The sequence below is a fragment of the Phalacrocorax carbo genome, chromosome 3 (genome assembly GCF_963921805.1).
Source record: "Phalacrocorax carbo chromosome 3, bPhaCar2.1, whole genome shotgun sequence".
Taxonomy (NCBI): domain Eukaryota; kingdom Metazoa; phylum Chordata; class Aves; order Suliformes; family Phalacrocoracidae; genus Phalacrocorax; species Phalacrocorax carbo.
In genome coordinates, this window is record NC_087515.1 from 117316519 (window position 1) to 117342689 (window position 26171).

Genomic DNA, 26171 nt, shown 5'->3' on the forward strand with positions numbered 1-26171 from the left:
CTAGTATGTCTTACTGGGTTGGCTTGAAAAGCTGTACAGGGGGAAGCGTACCATGAAAGTATGAACATGAAAACTAAAATAACTGCCCACAGGGGGTAAATAACTTTCACAACATCCCAATAGATAACTGGAAGAAAAGGTTTCCCTGTGCACTACATGTTAAAATATACTAATAATTCTTAAATGCACTTCCTAGTCAAAATGTTTCACCTGGTAGTTCTTATCTCTCTCTCTTCTCTTCTTGCCACTAGAATAAGGGAAAAGGCTGCCAAAAATAAAAATTGACTGAAAAGTCTGTGCTTTTTTATTTTTCAGCACAAAAATAACAAGCATTCAAAAACCAAAAATGTAATGAATTTCAGTGAAATACCGTATTTTGGTAACAAATTGCAACACTTCCAGAAATTTATTTAGAGCTGTTCAGTCAGTCAAAAGACTAATATTTCAATTTGGTTTATTTTGAGACAAAAGCAAATGTTGAAATACTAGATATGCCACATAGGAAAAGAATTTCTGAACAGCTGTACTTATAAACTATTTCTGGCATGATAGTTTGAACACTAACAAAGCTTCCTCTAAGGGCAGTAGATCTTTTCTATATGCCAACATGAATTACTGGATTAGATTTCTCACAAGCGATGTTATCTATCTAATCTAATATACTTATCACCATGGTATCTAACCATCAGAGAGCAACTGAGTGTATCACTGAATATGTTGGAAATGGAATAGGAAATTAGAAACTACAACAACTCCTGGTTTTCCATTTGTCCAGCTCAGTTACAAGGCATTTCTTATTCTTCCACTCTCCTATTATCTTGTTTTATTTTGGCAGTTATTCAAACTAAATAGTGGAAAAGTGTTGTACTGGGTTTGCATGGCAAGGTTTTCATAGTCCGGGGGGGTTAAGGGGTGGCTTCTATGAGAAGCTGCTAGAAGCTTCCCCTATGTCTGATAGAGCCCATGCCAGCCAGCTCCAAGACAGACCCGCTGCTGGCCAAGGCTGAGACCATCAGCAATGGTGGTAGCACCTCTGGGATAGCGTATTTAAGAAGCAAAAGAAACCTGCTGGGCAGCAGCAGCCAGAGGAGATGAGTGAGAATATGTGAGAGAAACAACCCTACAGACACCAAGGTCAGTAAAGGAGGATGGGAGGAGGTGCACCAGGCACTGGAGCAGAGATTCCCCTGCAGCCCGTGGTGAAGACCATGGTGAGGCAGGCTGTGCCCCTGCAGTCCATGGAGGGTAATGGTGTAGCAGATATCCACCTGCAGCCCATGGAGGGGCCCACGCCGGAGCAGGTGGATGCCCAAAGAAGGCTGTGACCCTGTGGAGAGCCCGTGCTGAAGCAGGCTCCTGGCAGCAGCTGTGGCCCCATGGAGAGGAGGCCATGCTGGAGCAGGTTTGCTGGCAGGACTTGTGACCCCATGGGGGACCCACACTGGAGCAGCCTGTTCCTGAAGGGCTGCACCCCATGGAAGGGACCCACGCTGGAGCAGTTTGTGAAGAATTGTAGCATGTGGGAAAGACCCATGTTGGAGATGTTGATGGAGGACTGTCTCCTGTGGGAGGGACCCCGCGCTGGAGCAGGGGAAGAGTGTGAGGAGTCCTCCCCCTGAGGAGGAAGGAGCGGCAGAGACAACATGTGATGAACTGACCACAACCCCCATTCCTCATCCCCCTGCGCTGCTCAGGGGGAGGAGGTGGAGAATTAAGGAGTAAAGTTAAGCCTGGGAAGAAGGGAGGGGTGGGAGGAAGGTGTTTTTAAGATCTGGTTTTATTTATTATTATCCTACTCTGATTTTGACTGGCAATAAATTAAATTAATTTTCCCCAAGTTGAGTCTGGACCCACGAGCCTTTCATTATATTTTCACTTCCCTGTCCAGCTGAGGAGGGGAGTGATAGAGTGACTTTGGTGAGCATCACAAAAGCACAGTGTGGTTTCATAACAGGAGGCAGAAGATGCAGAGCCTGAGATGGTGTAAATTTACCCTTTGAGCAACTTTACACAATTTCTTAACATTATTGACAAAACTAGGAACATCATAATCTCTGTGACTCTGCAGCTGTGTTTTAATGATTGATATACTGCTCTGCTCTCAGTTTTGAGTCATGTAAGATAAAGAAAAAGAATAAATGTATTCTTAGGCAGCATTCTGCTAAGTGAGGTTGGGTGTAGCTAGTAAAAATGACACAAATTCCACGATACAAGGTGAAATCTTACAGTCCCCATATATTATGGACAACATTTATAAGCAGATATTAATAAATACTAACCATAGAACTATTCAGTACAGAAATTGTTTGTAGGACTAAACTCCACAGATATTTAGGTAGATTAGCTTGTGCAAGCTAAAGCATAATTGACATTTAGCAGTGGAAAACAAGTTCGTCAGCTTTTCACACACATGCACACACACATGCACACACAGAAATGCAAAAATTTTACCACTGACTTAGCTTGTCAAAATAAAATTCTTATTAGTAATGAGGCAACACCTTTATGCCTCCAAGGTAGAGATTTAACTGTGACTGCTTCAAATTACTGCTAAGTGTCCTGTTTGGTATAATTATTTATTACACATTTCAGTGACTTCAAAACTGGATCTCCATTGGCTACAACCCAATGTGATATCGGTTTACAGTTTTCACAGAGATGTTGAGCTATAAATTCAGTACCTCTGTGCTAGTTTTCTGGTCTCTTCAGCACAAGGCTTGTACTTAGCAGAGGTTTGTTTATCCTCTTCTGGGTTGTCCTCTCAAAGCCCTTCTCCTCTTTGTTCCCTTACTGAAGGAAATTTTTATTTGTATTTTCTCTTTGAGCATAGATGCCATGTTGTATTTGATGTTAAAGAATACTGTGTTCTTTAAGTCACACTGCATCAGCTAAAAGAAGACATAATCTTGATATAGTCCATCATTCTTAGAACTGTATAATTTGGTAGCAGAAAGATTATTTACTTTGATACAGTAGATGTATTGAATTCAGGCCTTTGAAATATCGGGCGACAATGTAATAAGTATATTTCAAAAAGTTTGATATAACATATCTTCCACAGATTATAAGCACCCTGTTCATCATTGTGCCTTAAGAGAATGCAAAAGCCAAAAGCAAAAGTCCAGAAGTCATGACAGTAATGTAGAAAAAAACCCCACACCCCAAAACCAGAAGAACTGGATCATGTCGATGCTTATCTTGCTCTATTGCTAGGCAGCTGTCCTTGACTAATTTCCCTGCCCAGCCCGAAGTACTTAATTTATACTCCTAAAATCTTGTTGAGTGTCTTACTGCATATAGCAATCAAGAGTTTTCTTAATGCGTTGCAGAAAGCATGGACACTTTTTAGGTGTCCTCTTAGCATCAGTGTAAATTAGCCCATAAGTTACGTTAGCCTGTAAGTTTTGTTGGGTATTACCTTAGCTTAAACTGCCTCAAGCCTGCATCTTTCTTTAGGCTTTGTGTAAAAAGTCATTACAGAAAGATTTGCTTATAGAGAAAATTGATATTTCTTGGCACACTCTGAAAGAAGGAAATTAATAAGTGGAAAAGGTTTAATATCTGCATGGTTCCATTTGCAGACCACCATTAGTTCCAGAGATTTCCTGAGAAGAGACATATCAGTCACTTCCAAAACTATTTCCCATCACTATACCTCAAAAAGAGTTGTGAGTTCTACAGAAACCTAAAGTCATTACCAAGTCTGAAGAGCTGTAGTTTAGATTAAAAACATAGATCTAAAAAGTGTCCTACACTTCTTATGGGTCACACTTTGTATGATTTAATGTGGTATATTGTGTCCTATTGCTTAAGCAAACTCTTATCCTGTTTCACTCTGTGTCTTAAATACCTCAGTCCAGGATTTTCCTCGAGAGAGCAACTAGAAAATGTTCCAGGTAATGTTTTTTTGTTTGTTTGTTTGTTTGCTGTCTTGCTTGTTTTTGGGGGGCTGGCAGATGTTTGTGTTTGGATGGGTGTTCTTATTCTCAACTGTAATCTAGTAGAAGGCAAAACGTTAGAGTATCAAATCAGATTGACCACATTTTGGGGGGAAGGAACCTTACATCACAACTGGGAAGGCTGAATTTCTTTTCAGCAGTAAGGATTTACCCTCTGCTAACAGCCACCCCAGGGAAATGTCCTACACACAGGACCACTGGAGGCCCAGGTGTCGTTTAAGCTTTGCAGTGTTAAATAAAGTAAATTACTTAAACCTGGATCATTCTTATTCCAGATAAGTGTCTTGTTCACACGTCTTTACTTGGGTCACCCATGAAAACCAGTCTCCATTTCATTGCAAAGAAGGAAAAAAATGATGCTTCAAAGAATGGGAAAGCTGTTTTCTTACAGATTTGCCTTAATAAAGGCTCAATTCTTAATGGCTTTTTAATAATATTTGGATCAAGACTTCAATTTCTATGAAAATATAAATGCAGATATTGTGCTTTTATATAATTTAATTATGACATTCCTTCAGTTAACATATATACATATATATGCATGTAAATATATGCACACATTCCTCTGGGTTAAATCATGAGCACATAGACCTTCCAAATCCGTTGTAAACTGGATAATGGAAGAATGTTAATTTAGCTGTTTTTATTACTGAGATTAACAAAAGAGAATCCCGAGGAGAAATTTTCTAGCTTTTTATTAACCAGACTATCAACTTGCTGCCTGATAGTCCATTTGGGAAACTACCTCTACAGTTTGCCAGCCAGAATCATCCAAAGAAGAGAAATGAGGGGAGGGTGACAGGAAGCTCTTTTAAGGTGTGATCCAAATTGAACAAACTCAAGGTCCCTGCATTCTGGGAAGCAAACTGAAGCAGCACTGGTTGTGAGGGTAACTACAGAGTAAAATTATTTTGACATTTATTTTTGTAATGCAATGGAACTGTAAGCTTAACTGTTTATTCTGTTGAGTTCAGAGACTATGAAGATAACTTTTTTACTTCAGACTTCACCTTCAAATAATATGTTAATATGTCCTAGAAATTGACTTTTTCCCCTCCAATTAATCCTATCACAAAAATTCTGATGGGATAGTAATTGCCTCTCTTGTGTGAACCTTGAATTAGGAATTTCTTCTAATTTTACAAAGAGGGCAAACATTAAAGCAGGAATTATGCCACTTTCCAACACTAGTTAAATTCATAACCAAGGCTTTGTAAGTTAAGTATATACATCCAAAGCATGCAGTCAACAGGAAGCTAAGCACTTGCTGTAATATGCATTTGCATTTCCTATAACCATCCTTTTCAGACATTTTCAGGCATTTAGAAACAGTTCAGCTGAGAAACATTTATTAACTTTTTATACATGATTTATCATTTTCTAATTTTATTAATATTTCTGTTGTTAGACGTATACAAATATGCCTGAGCAATAGCAGAGGAAATTGTGTAAGCTGACGTTATGGCAGAATCCATCCCTAAACGCTTCATAGTGCTCTAGTGCTTGGTTCTCTGTCACTGTTCAATATCAGGGAGTCAGATTTATAGATAGGGGAAGGGAAAGAAAGTGCAGGGTAGTAAGCACTTTTGAAACTCCCAAGTGCACATTAAAATAATTGCCAGTGCAATTGATTAGTGATTCCAGGTGCCAAGTTGTTAATACTAGTGCAAAGCATCCCTCTCTCCATACCATTAGAAATACTGTCACAGGCAAAATAGAGTCGACCTGGGGAATTTAACTTAATTTATTGTCAAGGAACATAAACATTTGATTAGCCCCTTGTCATCGCTGCAGGCTACACTCGGGCCCATTGGTGAGGCACAATGAGGTGCAGGAGGCTGTGGCCAGTGCATAGTGGTTTGTTTCTTCAACTTTTTCTTACCCTTTTACTCCCCTGTTCCTTCCTTCTTCCTTGTTTCCCCTACTCTAGCATGGGTCCTCCGTGGGTCACAGTCCCTTCAGGGTTGCCACCAGCTCCACCACGCAACCCCTCCTGTTGCTCTCACCTTGTTGTTCCTTTCTTTTGACATTTACCTCCATTTCTTAAATGAGCTTTGAAGGTCACCCCTGCAGCTCTATCCCCCTTGCCCCTCTGCCAAAGCCTTTCCATTTATGCCCCATACAAATATTTATTGCAACCTTAGACTTGTGCTTCCAGAGCGATCCTTTGACCAGTCTAAGCCCAGAGCTAAGTAGAAGTGTCTAAAGATACTTAAGGCACTCTTCACTCAAAATATGTGGATTTCAGCTCTCATCAAAGGCAATATACTTTCCTCAAGTTTAATGTCCAGTGTTGGTTATCGATAAAAAAAGTTTTTAGGACCTGACATAAATAAATAACATTCCTGAGATTAACAACGTTATGAGAGCATTTTTATGGCAGAAGTATTTTATGGATGTTAGTATTAGACCACTGTCAAAGTTTTCTTTGATGAGTGAAAGTTCCGAGACTATAACACCTCTTGCCTGGGGAAAGAAGAAAGATTACTTATTTTCCCTTCCTTCTGCTTTCTAAGAGAAACTGCTTGAAAAAGGGGAAATGGGAGAAATTGTTATGAAATCAGTAACTAACTCTACAGGCTACTTTCAATATTGTTTTTCATTTAATCACAGAGCAGCCGCAGGTTAGACATTAAAAGTTATTACCCTTTACATGATTTGGAGACTATCCATATGAAGTGAAATGCAGATTTCTCAGTCTATTTCCAATTAAGCTGCTGCTACTAACCAATACCTTTTACTGTTGACTGAAAGCATTTAATTTATGGTGAGCAGGAAAACAAATTATTTTAATCAGTTACAGAGAAAACCACTTGGAGTTATAGTTTAGTCATAATGGGGTGGGAAATACTAACAATAGACAACACTGTCTACACTGAAGATACTTCATACAGGTAGAGTTATCTTGAGTTTCCCCTACTGTTAATTTGACATCAATTCATCAAAATCATAAAAATTAAAATTCTTTCATAGTTTTTTCTTTCAAAAAATATTAAAAGAAAAAGCAAATCTAGCAGGTTAACTCATTGTGAATCTGAAGGTTTGATCATTCTGCTTGGTTATGTTGATTAATTAAATGCAAAAAAAATAATTTTCCCCATGGAGACCTTTAAATATTCAAATGCTACATAAGCATCTACCTAGTGCATATTTGTGACCCATGATATAAATTCTCAAATGGATGAATTGTCATAGACTGGATGTATGTTTTAGATAAGAATAGTTATAACTTCTATAACAAATCTGAAGTTTTCCAGTTGTGAAGCAAAAGCCACCAAGTTCTCATGCTTTTAATAATGGCCAGTTAAATAATCTTCAATGTTTGTACAGAAAATTCTGAAACGACAGAAAGCATTAGAAATAAAGCCTTCTTTAGTCAAACAGTTTACGCTCCCTGTGGGACTTGCTCTGACATGGTATAAACAGGGCTCGCCTCAATGTAAGCGGTCAAATTTCTCGTTTGTGCAACTGCAACAGGAGCTGTGGATGGCTGCTCATCCACAACGGCAGGGCAAGCAATGGCAGAGTTGGAGGTTTCCTTTGCATAACACCAAAATGCATAACCCTCAACCACATCAACCCATATTTATTATGTTTGTTTCCTGGTTTTGAGACAATTTATAATAGGGTGCCCTCTAAGCACTGACTGGATCATTTTCATCCTCTGAAAGGTCCCCCTATGCACGCAGAGCATTGGTAAATGGGAGAGTTCTTTGGGGTAAAGTCACCTAGTAAAGACTTGCATGAAGACACTTAAGCTGGTGTCATTTTGTGACAAAAAGGACGCGAATAGTACTAAGCTTTTATCTTTTTTTACTTAAACATTTCACAGAAAGATTATTCACACACATATTTCAGTATTTTCCATCATCAGCACAATGCTACGGTATCCTTTATGCAGATTGCTTGACTTTATTCTACTTTGAGAAGCCCTTAAGCTTATGAATGGAGTTTCATTTTATGATCATCATCATAAAGAGGTGAGAAAGTATGTAGAATAAAGACATCAAGCAGTTAAAACAGAAAATTAGAGAGAAGGAATAGGAGTATATAGCAAGGTATAATTCAGAATCATTGCTCAAGCTGATGATGCTTATGATAAGGCATAATGTAAGAGCTCAGTAGGCTAAATATAATAATATAATAATTCAGAAGACCTAAGCATGAAGATCATAAACTCCTAACCTTACAGGTTAATAAAGTTAATCATATTCATAGTGCTATTCACTGTGTTAATGACTGTGTCCTGGACAGCACTGATAGACATCTGAAGGGCTGTCCAGATGTCCACACATAAAGCGTGTCTCTATTGTGGGATCCTGTTCTAAACAGCAGCCATATGTTGATGGCTATGGAAGAGTAAGAACAGAGTAAACATATATGGTGTTTCCTCCTAAGACTCTCCCAACCACCAATAATTTTCAGTTCAGGTCAACTGTGAATTAAAGACCTGATGCAAAGACAATCAAGATAAAAAATTTACACTAATTACAATAGCACTGCTGAGGACAATGGAGAATTTTAGTCTCCAATTAATTCTCAGATTGCATTAAAGGTGGTTTAGTGAGAAATTGTTCATTACTGACTAGTTCTAGACAACTGTTTTTGTTCCTGTAGGTCATGATCCTGTAAGTTATTCAAAGGTGAGCTTGTGTTTAAAAGGCTATTATATAGCCCTCTTCTTTAAGAAAGGTATCATTTAAAGATTCAGTGTTTTTGCTAAGCTTGGAGGAAAAATTAATTGGATTCCTTTGCAGAGAAGTCCTAGAAATATGACTTAAAATGTAATGCTTTTTTTTTTTGTGTGTGTGTGTGTGGATTACATCCTTTAGGTTAATGTAATTTCAGTGTCTCTGCCACATCATGACAAAAACTGTTTCCAAAACTAGCCACATCTAAGCCAAAGTTTTTTAAAACTCAAGTCTCTGGCTTACAAAGGGTGTCTTAGAGGTCTTTGGGATACAGGTACACGTACTTTTAAAATATCGTAGGAGGACAGGCAGATATTAGACACAATGATACGTAAGACACACTGCTGTCGCTGTCTGTGACAGAGCAAATGGCTGTGAGCTGCTTGCTGTGATCACCTCAGCATTATGTGCCTTGCACCTCAGAAAACAGATTCTTCATTCAGAAACATACTTTCAGACACTGTACCTGCAGCTGACGGTAACCAGAAATTGATGTGGGTGTCGTGAGTAAACCAGCAGTGCCTGTCTTCTCTGAGCTTTGGCCCATGTGACATGTACTCCTCTGCACATCCGCATGCAGTGAGTGGTCACTCAGTAAGAAAAGAGTAAGCACTGTTTGAAACAGAAGTACTACATGGTGTGGCAGAAGACTAGAAGTAACTGCTCTATATTTATAAAACATTGGTAGTTTATTTCAGTGCTGGCTATAACCATATGACATTATTTGGTTATAAATTAAAGCTTTGGTTTTGTTTCTGCAAATGCAAAGGAAATTAAAACCATCCAAAATACCAAGTATTCCTCATAGACAACTTACAGTCCTATGAAACCCATCATTTCCAGAGAATGACTTGTACCCTAACATTAACTGAAGCCGTTGTAATGATCCACTGATGGGGAAGACATAAACTTCACGTCATTGCCCTGGTACAAAACAGACAAAACCAGAAATATCTGTCTTCCTCAGACAGACAAGGTCTTCCAGTCAGCCACGTAGCAGTGGAACCAATACATAGATGCAGACCCTGATATGAGACACTGGACTTTTTTCCTTCATTTTCTGCTCTCTACTTTGGTAGCCATATTTCATGCATCAGCATTGCAGGTTTCTGGTTCTCCCATGTGAGACACAGGACCATGGGCCTCTGACCCACATGGTATGAAGCAGCGGAGAACATTTCCAGTCACAGGAAGCAGCAGTAATCTATGCCACCCTTTCAGATATTTTATTATATTGTTTTTTCCATTATCTTCTCAGTAAAAACTTTTCAGATTATATTTCTTTAGTCTTGTGAACACTGTCTTGCAATAAAAGCAATTAAACAACAGTCTTGTTTGGATCCACTTTTATCCTGATGCATTTTCTTCTCAAGTACCAATGAAAGGCAAAGACCAGCTGTTATCTTTGTTCTGCAATAGCTGCCAGCCAGCACTGCCATCTCTACTATAATAGGAAAACTTATCTGCCTCCAGGCTCTTTTTCCTAATGAGAAAAATTCAATTGCAGACTCTTGCTTGTAGTCTGTGTGGTATCTTACTCGGTAAGACTACAACTTCAGATGGGCTTTGAAGGTGTTATTACAATTAAATATCAAGTATCATCTTACATCCCTAGTGTATATTTTGCCAAGAGCAACCTAACCATGTTAGAAGATGGGGCCATAGCCCCTGCCCTGAAGATTTCACTACCTAAAGATATAAAGCAGTCACAGGTAAGAGAGGTGACAGGAAGCTTAAGCAGAAAAATGAACTGCTGCTGTGATAGTCTTTCTTTGGATTTTTTTTTAACTCTGATATTTAAATATGAATACCCTACGTTTAGTCCCTGTGCTCAGTACATCCAATCTAATTGTGCTGAATAAAAATTCTTAAGTATACTGATTCTGGTGCTAATGGTCACATGGGATGTAATACTTTCCCTTCATAGGCAATGTTCTTTGACATTTCTAGGAATTGTGCTTTCTACAGTTACAGCATTAATGAAGAAGAGGAATGGAACACACAGAAAGATTTATATTACTAATTCCATAGAGTTGGGATGGACTTTATCATTATACAGTAGGATCCTGGTTTATGACAAGAATTACTATGATATACTATAACGCTAATAAAATTCACATGCGTTATAGAATTTCAGAAGTAATCAAAATACCAAGAAATACCTCCTCCATTGCTGCTTTATGAATGAATCATCATGCTGCATTGCCAGATGCATAATAACAAAATTCTGGTAACTAAATGCATGATAATTTTGTTTAGCCAGCTAATGCTTTCCAGTTTATAAATCAAGTGACAGCAGGAGGCAACAACACATTCCAGAGAAAATGAAATTGCCGTAGATAATGTTCTCCTGAAGAGATGACCTTTACCTATAATGCCAAGACTACATCTGTAAATGGTGACAGCTTAATGAAAAAAGGTTGGAGTTGAAGCCCACTGCAAACTTACATTTTGCCTGTTAACTCAGTGGTGCCTTCCACAGGAGTCAATAGACATTTTACATATAAAAGCTTTTCGCAACATGAACCCAAGTCTCACAGAACACCACAGAAACTCAGGTGTAAACACTGCCTCCACCTATGGTGTGCTTTCAGCTCTGCACCTCAGGCCCAGATGTGAGTCACACTATTTACACCCTTTTTCTGAAGTAAACCTGTGATAAGGCAACCATAACCTGGCCTGCATGGGTAGCTGCAGACTTCTTTTTGCCTTAGCAGTGATACAATACTATTAAGCAAGAGGAATCAAAATGGAAACCTCTGATACCAGGAAAACCACATATTTTTTTCCATGATACTACAGTTATGTTTGTCCGAAAGATCTTTGGACACCAAGGATCAGGTTTTCTCCTCTTGAGAGATGAGATTTAGATTTCCATATCAGGTTCTGGCAAAACTAAAAGAAGTTTCTTCTTAAAGTTAAAACAGATCTGCTCGATTTTTCCCTTAAAGGAATTTTGCATAGTCTAGGAAATTTGATTGCTTCTTTTTTGAATGGCTCAGCAATGTGGCCTGCAGCCTTCACTAAGGCTTTTAAAATAATCTCTAAGTAAATTGTAGGGCACCAGAAAAATAAGTATCAACTTCCAGAATGTGCACTTCACTCTAGGATCCAAGTTATCAATGAAAACACTGAGTAGCATTGGTTCCATCATTGGCCCCTCAGGAATGCTGCTAGTAGCCATGCTTCACTTAGACTTTTAACTACTGCTCTTAAGGTTGAGAGTCCAGCCTCTTTTTCACACACATTGCTGTCCACCCATCAAACCCATACCTCTCAAATTTGGATAAGGGGATACTCTGAAGGAAACTAGGTTGAGAACTTGCTAAAGTAGAGACAATAGCAACCATTGCTTTCCTGTCTTGTCTACAGAACAGGTTATCAGTACAAGAGGGACACTGAGTTGCTGGAGTGTGTCCAGGGAAGGGCAACAAAGCTGGTGAAGGGTCTGGAGAATAAATCTTACGAGGAACGGCTGAAGGAGCTGGGGTTGTTTAGCCTGGAGAAGAGAAGGGTGAGGGGAGACCTTATCGCTCTCTACAACTACCTGAAAGGAGGTTGTAGCAAGGTGGGTGTTTGTCTCTTCTCACAAGTAACAAGCAATAGGATGAGAAGAAATGGCCTCAAGGTGCACCAGGGGAGGTTTAGACTGGATAGTAGGGAAAATGTCTTTACTGAAAGAGTGTTCAGGCATTGGAACAGGCTGCCCAGAGAGGCGGTAGAGTCACGATCCCTAGCGATGTTCCAAAAACGTGTAGACATGGCACTTCCAGACATGGTTTAGGAGGCATGACGGTGTTGCGTTGATGGTTGGACTTGATGATCTTAGAGTTCTTTTCCAACCTTAATGATTCTATGATTCTATGATTCTAAGACTGATTTAAGTAAATTGAACAAAGACAAGTCTATGGAATGAGACAGATTCACCCAAGGGTACTAAGAGGACCGGCTAGTATCTCTGAAGATCTCTGTGAGGGTGTTGTCATCAGCTTTGAAAGGTCATGATGAGGTGGAGAGGTTCTTAGTGACTGGTAAAAGTAACTACAACCATCTTCAAGACAGGTAAGAAAGAATTATTATCTGCCTGTCTGCCTCACCTCAGTTCCTAGGAGGTTTATGAAATAAATATGCTTCAGAGCTATTTCCATGGAGGTGGTTAGGAACCACTGTATGGCTTTAGCAAGGATAAATCATACTTGACTGATCTGATTACCTTCTATGATGACAGAATCACAGAATCACAGAATGGTCGGGGTTGGAAGGGACCTCTGGAGATCATCTTGTCCAACCCCTTGCTTGAGCAGGCACACCCAGAGCAGGGGACACAGGAACACGTCCAGGCAGGGTTTGAATGTCTCCAGGGAAGGGACTCCACAGCCTCCCTGGGCAGCCTGTTCCACTGCTCTGGCACCATCACAGTGAAGAATTATCTTCTCATATTTAAGTGGAACTTCCTATGTTCCAGCTTGTACCCATTGCCCCCTGTCCTGTCATTGGGCACCACTAAAAAGAGTCTAGTCCCATCCTCTTGACACTCGCCCTTTATATATTTATAAGTATTGATAAGATCCCCCCTCAGTCTTCTCCTCTCCAGGCTGAACAGACCCAGGTCTCTCAGCCTTTCCTCATAAGGGAGATGCTCCAGCCCTCTGATCATCTTGCTTGCTCTAAGCTGGACTTGCTCCAGTAGTTCCCTGTCCTTCTTAAACTGGGGGCCCAAAACTGGACACAGTACTCTAGATGTGGTCTCACTAGGGTAGAGTAGAGGGGGAGGATAACCTCTCTCAGTCTGCTGGCCACACTCCTTTTAATGCACCACAGGATACCATTGGCCTTCTTGGCCACAAGGGCACAGTGCTGGTTCATGGTCACCTTGCTGCCCACCAGCACTCCCAGGGCCTTCTCAACAGAGCTGCTTTGCAGTAGTTCAGCCCCCAGCCTGTACTGGTGCATGGGGTCGTTCCTCACCAGGTGCATGACCTTGCACTTGCTCTTGTTGAATTTCATGAGGTTCTCCTCGGCCCAGCTCTCCAGCCTGTCCAGGTCTCGCTGGGTGGCAGCACAGCCTTCTGGTGTGTCAGTCACTCCTCCCAGCTTCGTATCATCAGCAAAATGGCTGAGGTTACACTCTGTCCCTTCATCCAAGTCATTGATGAATGTGTTGAACAGGACTGGACCCAGCACAGACCCCTGGGGAACACCACCAGTTACGGGCCTCCAACCAGACTCTGGTCCCCTGATCACAACCCTCTAAGTTCTGTTGTTGAGCCAGTTCTCTGTCCACCTCACTGTCCACTCATCCAACCCACACTTCCTTAGCTTGTCTATGGGGATGTTATGGGAGACAGTGTCAAACACCTTGTTGAAGTGAAGGTCAACAACATCCACTGCTCTTCCTTCATCTACCCAGCCAGTCACAGCATCATAGAAGGCTCTCATGTTGGTCAAGCATGATCTCCTCTTGGTGAATCCGTATTGACTAGTTCTGATAACTGTCTTTTCCTCTGCATGCCTGTAGATGACCTCCAGGATGAAATGTTCCACCACCTTTTTGGGGATGGAGACGAGGCTGACTGGCCTATAGTTTCCTGGCCTTGTTAAACCTCATACAATTGGCCATGGGCCATTGATCCAGCCTGTCCAGGTCCCTCTGCAAAGCCTTTCTACTCTCAAGCAGCTCAAGACTCCCACCCAACTTGATGTCATCTGTAAACTTACTGAGGGTGCACTCAATTCCCTTAAACAAGACTGGCCCCAAAACTGAGCCCTGGGGAGCTCTGCTCATGGCCAGCTGCTAAATGGATTTAACTCCATTCACCACAACTCTCTGGGGTTGGCCATCCAGCCATTTTTTTACCCAGTGAAGAGTACACCCATCCAAGCCATGAGCCTCCAGCTTCTCTAGGAAGGTGCTGTGGGAGACGGTGTCAAAGGCTTTGCTAAAGTCCAGGCAGACAACATCCACAGCCTTTCCTTCATCCACTAGGTGGGTCACCCTGTCCTAGAAGGAGATGAGGTTGGTCAGGCAGGACCTGCCTTTCATTAAGCCATGCTGGCTGGGTCTGATCCCCTGCTTGTCCTGCCCTTGCCTGGTGAGCTCACTCAATATGAAGTGCTTCATAATCTTCCCTGGTACCGAGGTCAAGCTACAGGCCTGTAGATCCCCAGATCCTCCTTCTCACCCTTCTTGTAGATGGGCGTCACATCGGCAAGCCTCCAGTTGTCTTGGACCTCTTCTGTTAACCAGGACTGCTGATAAATGATGGAGAGTGGCTCTGCAGCTCCCTCAGTACTCTTGAGTAGATCCCATTCGGCCCGGTGAACTTGTGAGTGTCCAGGTGGCACAGCAGGTCTTCTTCTACTGCGGGTTACAGCTCATCTGCCCAGACTCTGCTGCTTGTGTACCTAGGAAGCATGTGGGCAGAGTTTGGTAAAGATCAAGGCAAAGAAGGTACTGAGTGCATAAGCCTTTTCAATGGCTTCTGTCACCCCACACCATTCACCTGCAGACCCATTCCTAAGGAAACCTCACCCAGCAGACATGAAGACTCCCTGAACAGATTCCTTTAATATTATCATGAACTTCAAGTTTATCCAGTGTCCATGCCTGGCCCCTGGGCCCCTCTCCTAGCTGCCAGCTCAGAGGAGGTAGACTTCAGGTCTTCCCAGGTGCAGGTCTCCTACTCACCAGCTGGCCCAGTTTTAAGTTCACTAGGAAATCATATCTGCACAGAATAGAGAGCAAGGTCATGCAGGCAATGCAGTGACTTGGAACTATTTCCAGTAGGCAGTTTGACACCTCTACCCTGATTGAAAGATTAAGAGTGTAAGAGAATATGGACATATTGAGTCAATGCTTAAGGGCCAGAGAATGGGCCCAGGCACTGTTCAGACTCTATTAAAGACATAGACAGACAGAATCTGGCCCCAAGTACCAGGATATTTTATTTTATGTATTTCAGTCACATCTTTATAATTGTTCACTTTCCTTGGAAAAAAAGGCAGCTGACTGAGAGGAAACTATATTATCTCTTGTCCATTAAAAAAAAAACATTTTTATGAAGTGACAGCACTGCTCTCACAAATGAGGATTTATCTGAGTGCACACACTCCAGCTGTTGAAAAACTTTACATTTGCTGTTGTTTTGGAAACTGCCTAAATCTCCAGGGCAAGAAAAATCACAGCTGTATTATTAATTGTTTGCAATTAGAAAAATGATACATTTAATATTTCACAATGAATGGTATGTAACCTAATTCTGAAATATGACCTAAGTTATCAATGAACATAACCTAGCATAAATACAAGGAAGAAAATGGAGAAATTCAGCTTTACAGCAATAAAGCAGTTCCAGTTAACTAATTATTGTTAAAGTTTTTATTACATCGCAGCTATCATTTTCCCTCCATTCTTTCACCAACCTTGTATTTACAGTGGACTGTCTCTCCCTTTCATACTGAACATTGCTTTATTCACACTGCTTTTGCCTGCACCTACTGGAAAATATACCTCAAATCAAAATTAGCATGACAGTGTTTGCCTGTCCTTTGCCCAGGTAGGTGGACATGAAGGGTGTTGAATGTAAAAATTTCTTTTGCATTTATCTTCAAGGTTTGAATCAGTTATTTAATGTTTCAGATAAATTGAAGGACCATCTTATCCATATAATTCAGTTTTGTGGAAACCAATTTGATTCTACTCACTGACAGGTCCAAAAGTGCAGAGATCAGTGCAGTCATGTTTGTCTTCCAGAAACCTGTAGATGTGGCATACAGCAGGCTTAAAAACTCTCCCCATTTTGTTAGGTTTTCTGGGCATTGAAAACAATTTAGTTTTCTTTCTCTCTCCCTTCCCTTTTTTAAATTCTGAAACTTCAGGAGCACAATGTTGTCCAAAACACAACATCTGACACTTCATTTCTTTCATAAAACTTTAATATTAAAACACAAGAATTTTTTATTCATTCTGAACATTGCCTATCTATATTTATTACTTTTAATTAAAAAGAGGAGGAAAAATGCAGAGGTAATTTTATCTTGGGCTCTAATCTCTGCATCAGAGGTACATAATAAATTACTTTCATCTTCTACTATAAAAAAAATCACATTGTGTGTCAAAGTATATCACCCGAACAGCATATTCACAGGGAGTGTCAATTATTGTGAAATAGTCCATCTGCATAGGAGGGAAATGTTCCCTCACTGTTTAGACTGCATCACAGTGGAAGGCTGAAGTATTTGTTCTACATTGATATTAAAATTCAAAACACAACTACTAATGAAGTAGACAGTAAGGTAGCATGACTTAATTTCTAGAAAAAAAAATTGCAGATAGATCACAATAGATGCCGATTTCCTACATCTCTTATAAATCATTCAAGGAATATGCCTACAGAAATCCAATTACTTTCTATAAAATAGAAGCATCACTTTTATAACTGCAAATTAATGAGGTTTCTGTAAACAGAGATCAAATAAAATCCTCCCAGTGTAGGAGTCTTTGTAAGAAAATCCCACCTAGCAACTGCATTAAAAGGCATGAATAAAGTACTGGTGAAAGATGGGAAATGAACAGCCCTGCCAGCGAGCCCTCCTTTCATCACAGGTGCAACACAACTCCTACAGTATCTCAGTTGTAAAGAGATGGTTCAATACTAATAGAGAAAAAACATTTTAATACCATGTCAGCTAAAAGTCAAATATCCTACTTCCTGCAAAAGGGAAGTTGTGTCCCATGTCAGATATGTTATCATTTCAAGTAACTCAGAAATGTGGATTCATCTTATGATCCTGCTTTAGTGATGAAAGCGGAGGAAGAACTACCTCCCTTGTTAACCTCAATTCAAACTGTTTTCATGTCCCATGGTAATAGTAATCCAGACAGTCCCACTGACAACATTTTGCCTATAGATCATGGCACATGATACTTGCTTTAGAAATATTTTCTTCAAAATATAAAACACTGTCTAAAGCTACAAGAAAAAAACGCACAATGGCATGCAATTAATTCCAGTGTAGCTAGCTTAGATCTGGAGGCTTTCATACCTACTGTCTTAAGTAAAATGCACCATCAGAAGTGAAAATTTTGTAACTGAGATTGATCAGCTCACTGTTTACAGTGTACTGCTGTCACAGAATTTCTTGGTGCAACAATCTAAGATGTACTAACAGATTTTCTTTAAAGTCAGTGTCAGAGGTGCTGCCACTTAGTGTCTGTTGGAATTTCTCTATGCTATTTTATTTGTCATATCTCCCTCAGAGAGCTTCCCTCAGAATATCACTGCTTTTTTTTTTTACCATTTCACCCATTTGTTGAACAGGATTAACAATATTTTACCACAATATGCTCATATTGCCCAGAACTTCTTTTCAATTTCCAATATTCTTTTTCAGTAGGAGCTAAGATTTCAAAACATCTAGACCTAACACATGATTTATACAGCACAATACTCTATACTCCACTTGAAGAGAAAAATAATTAATCAAATTAAAACCACCATTGAATTGTGCTGCTGGACCTAAAATTGCTATAGTTGAACAAAATTATTTGGGTTATGGTATGCAGCTAATGGTGTCTTCTACATTTTTATTACTCCCAGTCTCACTTTCTTCACTAATGATCTGAGCAAGGGTCATGGAGAGAAGAGAAAGGAAACAAACAGGTCCTCTGGACGTGCTGCAACTGAGGAAAGGGGAATGAGGTATTAAGAAGAGGGAGGGAAGGAAGGAGCCAGGAGAAGGCTGGACATTTGAAATGAGGCTTAGAAACTTAAGGCAGCACTGATGTCCTACACTGGAGCTCAGCTGGATTGCTCCGAAGTCTGGGTTTGCTCTGGATTGCTTGTCCTGATTTGCTGCCTATATGTCTTTTCCAATGAGAGATTTAAACTATACATTGACAATTAAGTCACAAGTGGCTGAAATAGCCAATAAACCATACTGTAGACTGATATTCAATCACTGGGAGGTTCCATTAATGGTTTTTCCATCCTTCTTCTCCTGGGCTGGAAGAACATACTAATAGCAGAAGAAAGATCATATCTGTTCCTATATTCTTCCTTTTACTATTTGTTACTACCGTCTACTACTTGTTATAAATGCTTCTTCTGTCTGTCCCTCAGTGAAATTACCTCAGTGACATCCACGATACAAAGACTATTGTTCAAAGGCAAAAATACATACTATTCCTAAATGTCAGCCAATAGCCAGGTTCTGCTTTTACCTTAAACATTTCTTTTTCTAAATGCATATGGAACAAACATGTACTACTAGGGTAGAAAATTGAAGTGCCGATAGGACAGTTTACATCTCAAAATGTCTTGTCTGACAAGCTGGAGCCAAATTTGTCCTCAGTAAGACTTTTAGTGGGGATATTTGGAAGACTGGTTATTCTTTCTGTATTACAGGCACTAAACAATATTGCAGATTACTCTGAACAGCCACACTCCTGGCTTCCAGCACTAGTAATTTGTGACCATCTCAGAAGACACTGTCATTGGTCTAAGACTCTGAAGATTTGGTTCTTCAGATAGAATAAACTACTATAAAAGGCATTCTTCACAATTTAAGGAGGTCAACCCTGCAGTCCAGCAAAGAAAACAATTTATGAGAGAAAAAAAAATAGAAAAAACCATTCACCTTTCCTTAATTGAACTTTCTCAGCCAAACCCACACAAAATTCATAGCCTCCATTAACATTACACTGGTTTTTGACTGATTCCACTTAAGCGTATAATTTTATTTTCACTTCAGTTACAGCTTCTTTTGCTGACGTAGGATCATCTTTCTGCTTTCAATTTCTTCTGTAATTTCTCACTAGAAACCACACTTGATTCCTAGTCCTAAAGCAGGCTGTCTAATGCTACCACTACAGAATGAAAAGTCACTGAAGTTGTTTTGGGCTTTCTGTGCCAGTGTGATTCAGAACAGATTTGGACCTATAATACCCACCGGATTCTATCTTCAAGCACCTTGCTAACAGCTAAGAAGTGAGAACACTAGGTAAAGAGTCACTAAATCTCTACCCTGTACTAGCTGACTGGTCTTAGATACCTGTGACTTAAGAAGAACATTTCTTAGCAAATTATCTACATAACTCTTCTGTATTTATGGCTGGCCATACAAATTGGTTATCTGCTTCACAATAAACTGGGAGGTTTGGGCAGGGAAAGAGAGGTGGGTGCTGTTTTGCACATGAAGGAAACGAAGGTTTTTTTAAACATTTTCATAAGAATAATGAGGATAAAATATGCTTTTGCCTTGGAGTAGTCAACATGAACTTTATCTTCCATATCCCCTTAAATCATATCCCAGGTTCTTGTCCTTTTTTTTTCCCCTTACTATGAGGTCCTTCTTAGATGTAAAAAGCTCTGAGAGTATATTTCCAGTTGTGCCAGGGAAGGGAGACTTCCTCGCCAAAATAATTTTTGTCAAAATTCCTTTTAAGCTCACCTCAATTAAATTAGGGTATAACTTTGTTAATGCATACCAATCCCTTTTTTTTGTGTAGTTCTTTTTTTTTTTTTTCTGATTGATACCAAAGGACCAGAAATGTTTCTGATATGCAGTTCTATGAAGTAACTAGAACACAACCAAGGAGACCACTGATGTCTGACAGACAAGGTCCAAGGTTATATGACTATATATTCTGTAAATTAAATTTGTTAACTGCTCTAGGATGGTAAATTATCCTTTTTACCTAAAGAGTGCTTAATATTCTATTCAGGCTGTGTCAAATTGTTTATGAAACATAGGAAAGCTTTTCCTGCCACCCTCCAGGCTGTCCAGACATTTGTCTGTAACTCTGCTTTGTATTGTATTTTGCCCAAGTCAGTGACAAAATTCAGAACAATGATTTACACCAGCATTTGGAAAAAGTCCTTCAATACAACTTCAAAGAGATATTAGACTATAATTTTCACTTTTTGCAGAATAACATTTAAACTAAGTAATCTGTCACGACACAATACATTCAAAGCAAATTCAAACTCTTAATTATATTAAGATTTCGGGTAAGCTTGCCTCTGTTCTCCATTTCTGATGCCCCTTTTCACCTGGGGTTTGAACTGCTGATTCCAACCATTTCCCTAATCAGATCCCCCCATCTCAGGAGATCCCTGGTCTATTCCTCAGGCTTTTGCCATCCTTCCACTCAGGGCCTCAGAAAAAGACTTAAGTCATCTCATTCTTCAAGTTTCTTCTCTGCGGACATAGTAAAAGGTGTTGGAGCCAGAGTTCCTCCATTCTCCTATTACTTGCTTTGGCCTTTTTTTGCTATGTTTTAAGAGCCAGGATTGCTTAGTATGCTAACATAAGTAATTAAAGCAGAAGGGAACTTTGCTAAATACAACTGCAAGTTAGATTTGTTCATAAGGTGAGTAGGTTTTTATCCTGTTTGCTTTAAAAATGGCAATCATTAATTCTAGTTACCATAAAATTATATTCCTGAAAATTGAAGTCAAATAATTCTTTAATTTGAACTAAAGCATCCTTGTAAACCTCAGTGAAAATAAAATTGCAGTCATTCATTTCCTTCTCTCTGAGACATTATATTGCAATTAGGTGATCATCTTTGACTACAGAACAATGGTTAATTTAAATACTATTAAATCAAGGACACTTTGTGTAGTTAATGTTTTACAAAAGCAAAATCTATGCTAGCAAAGTCATTTACCTCAGAATCATTATCATTAAATGATCAAAGCATACAATCTCAAAGACTTTGTAGCTGATTGCAACGTCTGCTATATAGTTGAGGGGGTGTTATTTTATATGTGACTCCTAGCTGAAGTAAAAACACTGTCTGGTTTGGGTTTCTTATCCTCCTGATAAGTCAAGTCCAACCAAGAAATATTAATGAATATCTATTTTTTTTTCTTTTCTTCCCCTGTTATTTCAGCACATGTACATTAAAGTAGTCTGTAGATTAATGTCTAAATCACAACTGAACCCATAATTTTGAGCATCTGTGCAAAACACCACCAGTAACCGTCTGATAGAGCTACTAACAGAGTTTAATACTCTGGAGGATGCATAGGAGGTGAGGAAAAAGCATGACTAAATATAACTCTCTCTGGCACACAAGCCAGTGGAGTCTTCACATTGCGTTGTACTGCACTTGTCCTCTTGTCCTCTGATTTCACAGCTGGGACACTGTGATTCTCTTCTTCCCAAAAGTTTAGAGGTTTGTAGAGCTATAACTCAGTGTTTTTCAACCCCATATAGAAGATCCAGATCTTTAGCTGACAGAGAGCTGTGCTATTTGGGTGAGGTCTTTAGTGCCCCATCAGAGATACCACCAGAGGAAATGACTAGAAGGTCAACAGATTGAAAAGCTGGTGAGAATGTTGCCACTGTTTCAGAAGCCAGCGTGCCTCCTCACTGTGGTAATAGCCGTCGCTCCAGTGGGTCGCAAACAGCCACCCAGTGTAATGGGGTTTAATGCTGGCTTTGCAAACAAGTGAAAAGGCAAATTTGTTACTCTGTCTTTTTTTCTGAATGTACCAGGAACTAGCCCGAGTCTTTGTCCATGTCCTTAGACTGATGATGAGCTGTGAGCCACAAAAAGGTACAGACCCTTAAAAAATAGTTTACAAAGACAAGGCGATCCCCGTTTCTCCCAGGTACTCCTGAGTTTATGTTCCAGCCTCACTGCTGTCTCAAATTTCATGTTCCACTTTAAACTAATTAATTAAAAGGGTCTGGACTCAAAACAATAACTTATAACAGTTGCCTGTTCTTATACATAACACTTGGGTGTCTGAAAAGGTACTTGAAGATCTACAAATGAAAGAAGAGCAGTTTCATAAGTACAAATTAGATTTTACTTAATAATCATTCCGTTAAGAACCAGGTTGCTGGAGAGCCTAAATTATTGGGAAAAAAAAAGCCAAAACAAACCAGTGACAATATTTTCGCTTACCTCTCTTCATTCTGAGGCCTTAAGTCTTTTTTATTTTGCCATTTTTTATTTTGTACTTCTCTATGTTAAGCAACATCAATCCAGAAATGGCAGTGATGTTCAACTGTTAAATTGATGCTGGTCCCTGGCTTAATAATTATCAAGTAAAGCTGTACAGGGAGCTGGTATTGTCATCTCTAGAGGTTAATGATTTTCTGCAGAAGATTACCTTTCACTAAGCCAGGTTCAATAGCTGCTTCTAAATAAGTTACACAGTCTGAAGCACCACAGCAAGTCTCTGGCCTTCAGTAATTTTTAACATTTACACAATCTGCTGTTTTTTAGTAAGCTGAGGCTTTTTTAAAGAAGCATGTGAGCTTTTTAAATTTGTTTCTTGCTGTTGCCATTGATAGAGGAATGACCCTTCTAACTAGATTTCTGAAACAGAACTGCTGCAAAAAGCTTACCAGCATGCTGTTGCTGGCCATGTCATTAGAAATCTGGTAACAGGTTCAGCTGGACGTCAGTCAGCACCAAAGGCATAACTCATCCATCAGGCTGCATCCTGCAGCAGTTATAAGAAGTGAAAACATAATGTAAATGTCTGGAAATACAGACAGAGAGTGGGAAAACGCTCTGTTTTCATATTCCAGAGATGTTGACAGGGGAAGTGTGGTAGGAAAATTATGCATGCCATTGACAGGGGAGTGAAGACCTCCATGAAGTCACCTGCCTGTTTAAATAAATAAAAAGTCTGGAGGGTCCAGTTACCCTCCTGCTGAGCTCACGTTGCCTTGGCTTCATTGGAGCAGGGAAAGGAGATCCCACACCTCTATGACGCTCCAGTCCAATGTTTTGTTCCTTTATAAATTCTTCTGTCAAATACCAAAAACAATGGTTTTGGCATCAGGAAATCTACTGAAGCTGAGTAAGTTAGACTTTAGACTCTACCTGAGGAAAAATGTAAGGTGCCTACTCAGCCAGGTGGATAAATAATCTAAAATGACCAGTACTAGCAGCTAGTAAGAGAGTGTTACCTTCTCTCCAACAGGGCAGATGAGAAAATACGTGCTGTTAAAAGGACATATTTAGGTAAAGAGGAGACTCAAGCTATTCTCTTACTTATCACATTTGACTAACCCCGTGGGGGAAAAGCCTCATCCCTTGACTCTTTCGATGTCTCAATTCTGTGAGTCTTTAAGCTCTTACATCACACCTTCTTGTACGAAGTGGGCACAAGAATAAACGCTCTCTTCCTCAGTGAGGTGGGATGACATTGGACAGTACCGAATGGTACTGATTCTGTACTTGAAAAAAAGAGGTGTTTTCTACCCTTTTGAAGTATGTTTCAATACAGCTGAGAACCACACTGAATGAAAATTGGACATAGAAGAATAATTTCTACTTCAGCCTCTTCAAAATCTATCAGAGGTAAGGAGGAATCGTATCATGGCACCTGGGAGGTATCATTTCTACAAGGCTTTCACAGGACTTCCTCCATCTGACATCTCCAGGCTGACATCTTTATTATTCCAGGTGAACACAGCTTTGATTCTCATGTGAGAGTGCCTAGTATCAGCCTGTGGAGCTCCCAGGCTCTCAAAATCCTCAGCAGAGTTAATGGAAATTCACTGCAGCAAATCAAAGCAATTTGGCCTGAGGGAATTGGGTAACGTGCTGGCATATCTTGCCTTTTGAGGTAATTAAAAATCACACTTCTGAGAATCCATTAATGACACAACAGAGATCCCAAAGGACAGAAGTTGTTATGTGTATGAATCATACTCCGTCATCCTCAGTTTTAGCTATCATTAGTAAGACTTCTTGGATCTTCAGAAGATTCAGTCCACAATGTGAATCTCTTTAATCATGATTTGCTTCCTGGTTGTGTCCTCAGGAAGGACTTTCATGCATTGAACCAAACACTGAGCAAACTGTCAAGTGATTATTTTGTACCTTGAGAAGAAGCCAAAGACCACTTTGATTTACATCCTGTCAACACAAACTGGCTTCTCTCTGTTTTTAGTTTTCTAGGAAGACATCCTTATGGTAAAACCTGCTGCACACAAACAGAGACAGAAAATAAAGAGGTGATGAAAGGAAATCTTTTAAATTCTAGTGGAGATTTTTCCTGGGAAGAAAAAAAGAAGGAAAAAAAAGCCATCTGCCTTAGTAAACAAGATCTGCTTCTGAAAAAGTAGATGAAGGCTAGGTCAGTGATTAGGAGAATAGCTCAAGATCAGAGTCCAAAAGTCCATTCTGCACACCTAGCCAAGATGATTGTGCTCAGTTTAAATATTTAGAGGTAAATTATGAGCTAATGAAGTACTGCTTGTTGTGACAGGGAAAAGTAACACCTGTATTATCTAATTGTAGTGTGTTTCCTCTTCCCTTGTCCCTCCTCAAAGAATTTTATATCCAGTAGACAGAAAACCGGAGAATGTATGTTTGTTATGGCTTATTTAGGAGTTTTGTGACCTTCCATGGAAATTTGGAGAAGTTTGTGGAGCAGAAACCCACTTAAGTTACTATGGATATGGAAACCACATTTGGCTCAGAATGACCCTGAGCTATAAACGTTGGGAGATGGGGACAATATGGGGGATAATATATATGCTCAGTCTGTTCTTATATTCTTCCCTAGACAGGCACTTTGGCCATTATTACTGAGAAAACTTTTGAATGGATGGGTTTCTATCCTCATGTAGTAGAGCTCTTCTGGGATAACATTGAACTCAGATTCACTTTATTAATAAAGCTATGAACAATAGTGAATATCTAATCATTGGCACTGACAGGCAGCCTGCACAAGGTCTGTTACAAGCTATCAGCTCACTCCAGCTCCCTTTGAAATTTGTCTTTCACCTCACCATTCAGTCAGGCCGTACCTGAACATAGCCAGAAACAAGCTGTGCTCCAGAAACAGAGAGCAAGAATAATATGTTCCTTAAACCAGCATATATTTAATAATAATCTTTAAATCCATATACAGAAATATAACTTGAAAAGACTTTTAAGTATACATGCAGCTTATTACAGAATAAACACAGTTTGATGTAGCTGGGTTTATGCCACTTATCAACAGCACCTGTGCTGAAGAGGTCATAGTAGAGCTACAGTGGAAAGAAAAGGTAAAGCATTAGAAAAAGGAGTTTCACAAGCTCTCTCTCCTTACTTATACTCCTTTTACCTTGAGCCTCAGCTTACATGCACAGAGGCCGGTGCTGTGGCCATTCTCTAGCACCATGCACCCAAATGCTGGGTGTAGCCAGTCAATATAACTTCACATCTGGAGCCAGCCTGCATTTGCTTTATGATGTCCTTCATACGTGGCTGCCAGCGTGGTGAGGCAACATATTCTGCAGCCATAGCTATCTGTGTGACACTGGCTCCACCACTGCCTTATGACCCAGCAGGTCCTGTGTGACATGCTCAGGCGAGGGTCTGTTTCATACAATTACAGATGTGCTCTAGAAACATTGACAGTCCTATTTTGCTCCTTTTTGCTTTTGTACGCACACAGACTCACACAGCTTCAGTCAAGCTGTGTCAGAGGCCTTTGCATTTGCAGTCAGTCTAAAGGAAACCTCTCAACACATGTATGTCATTTGGATTTATCTC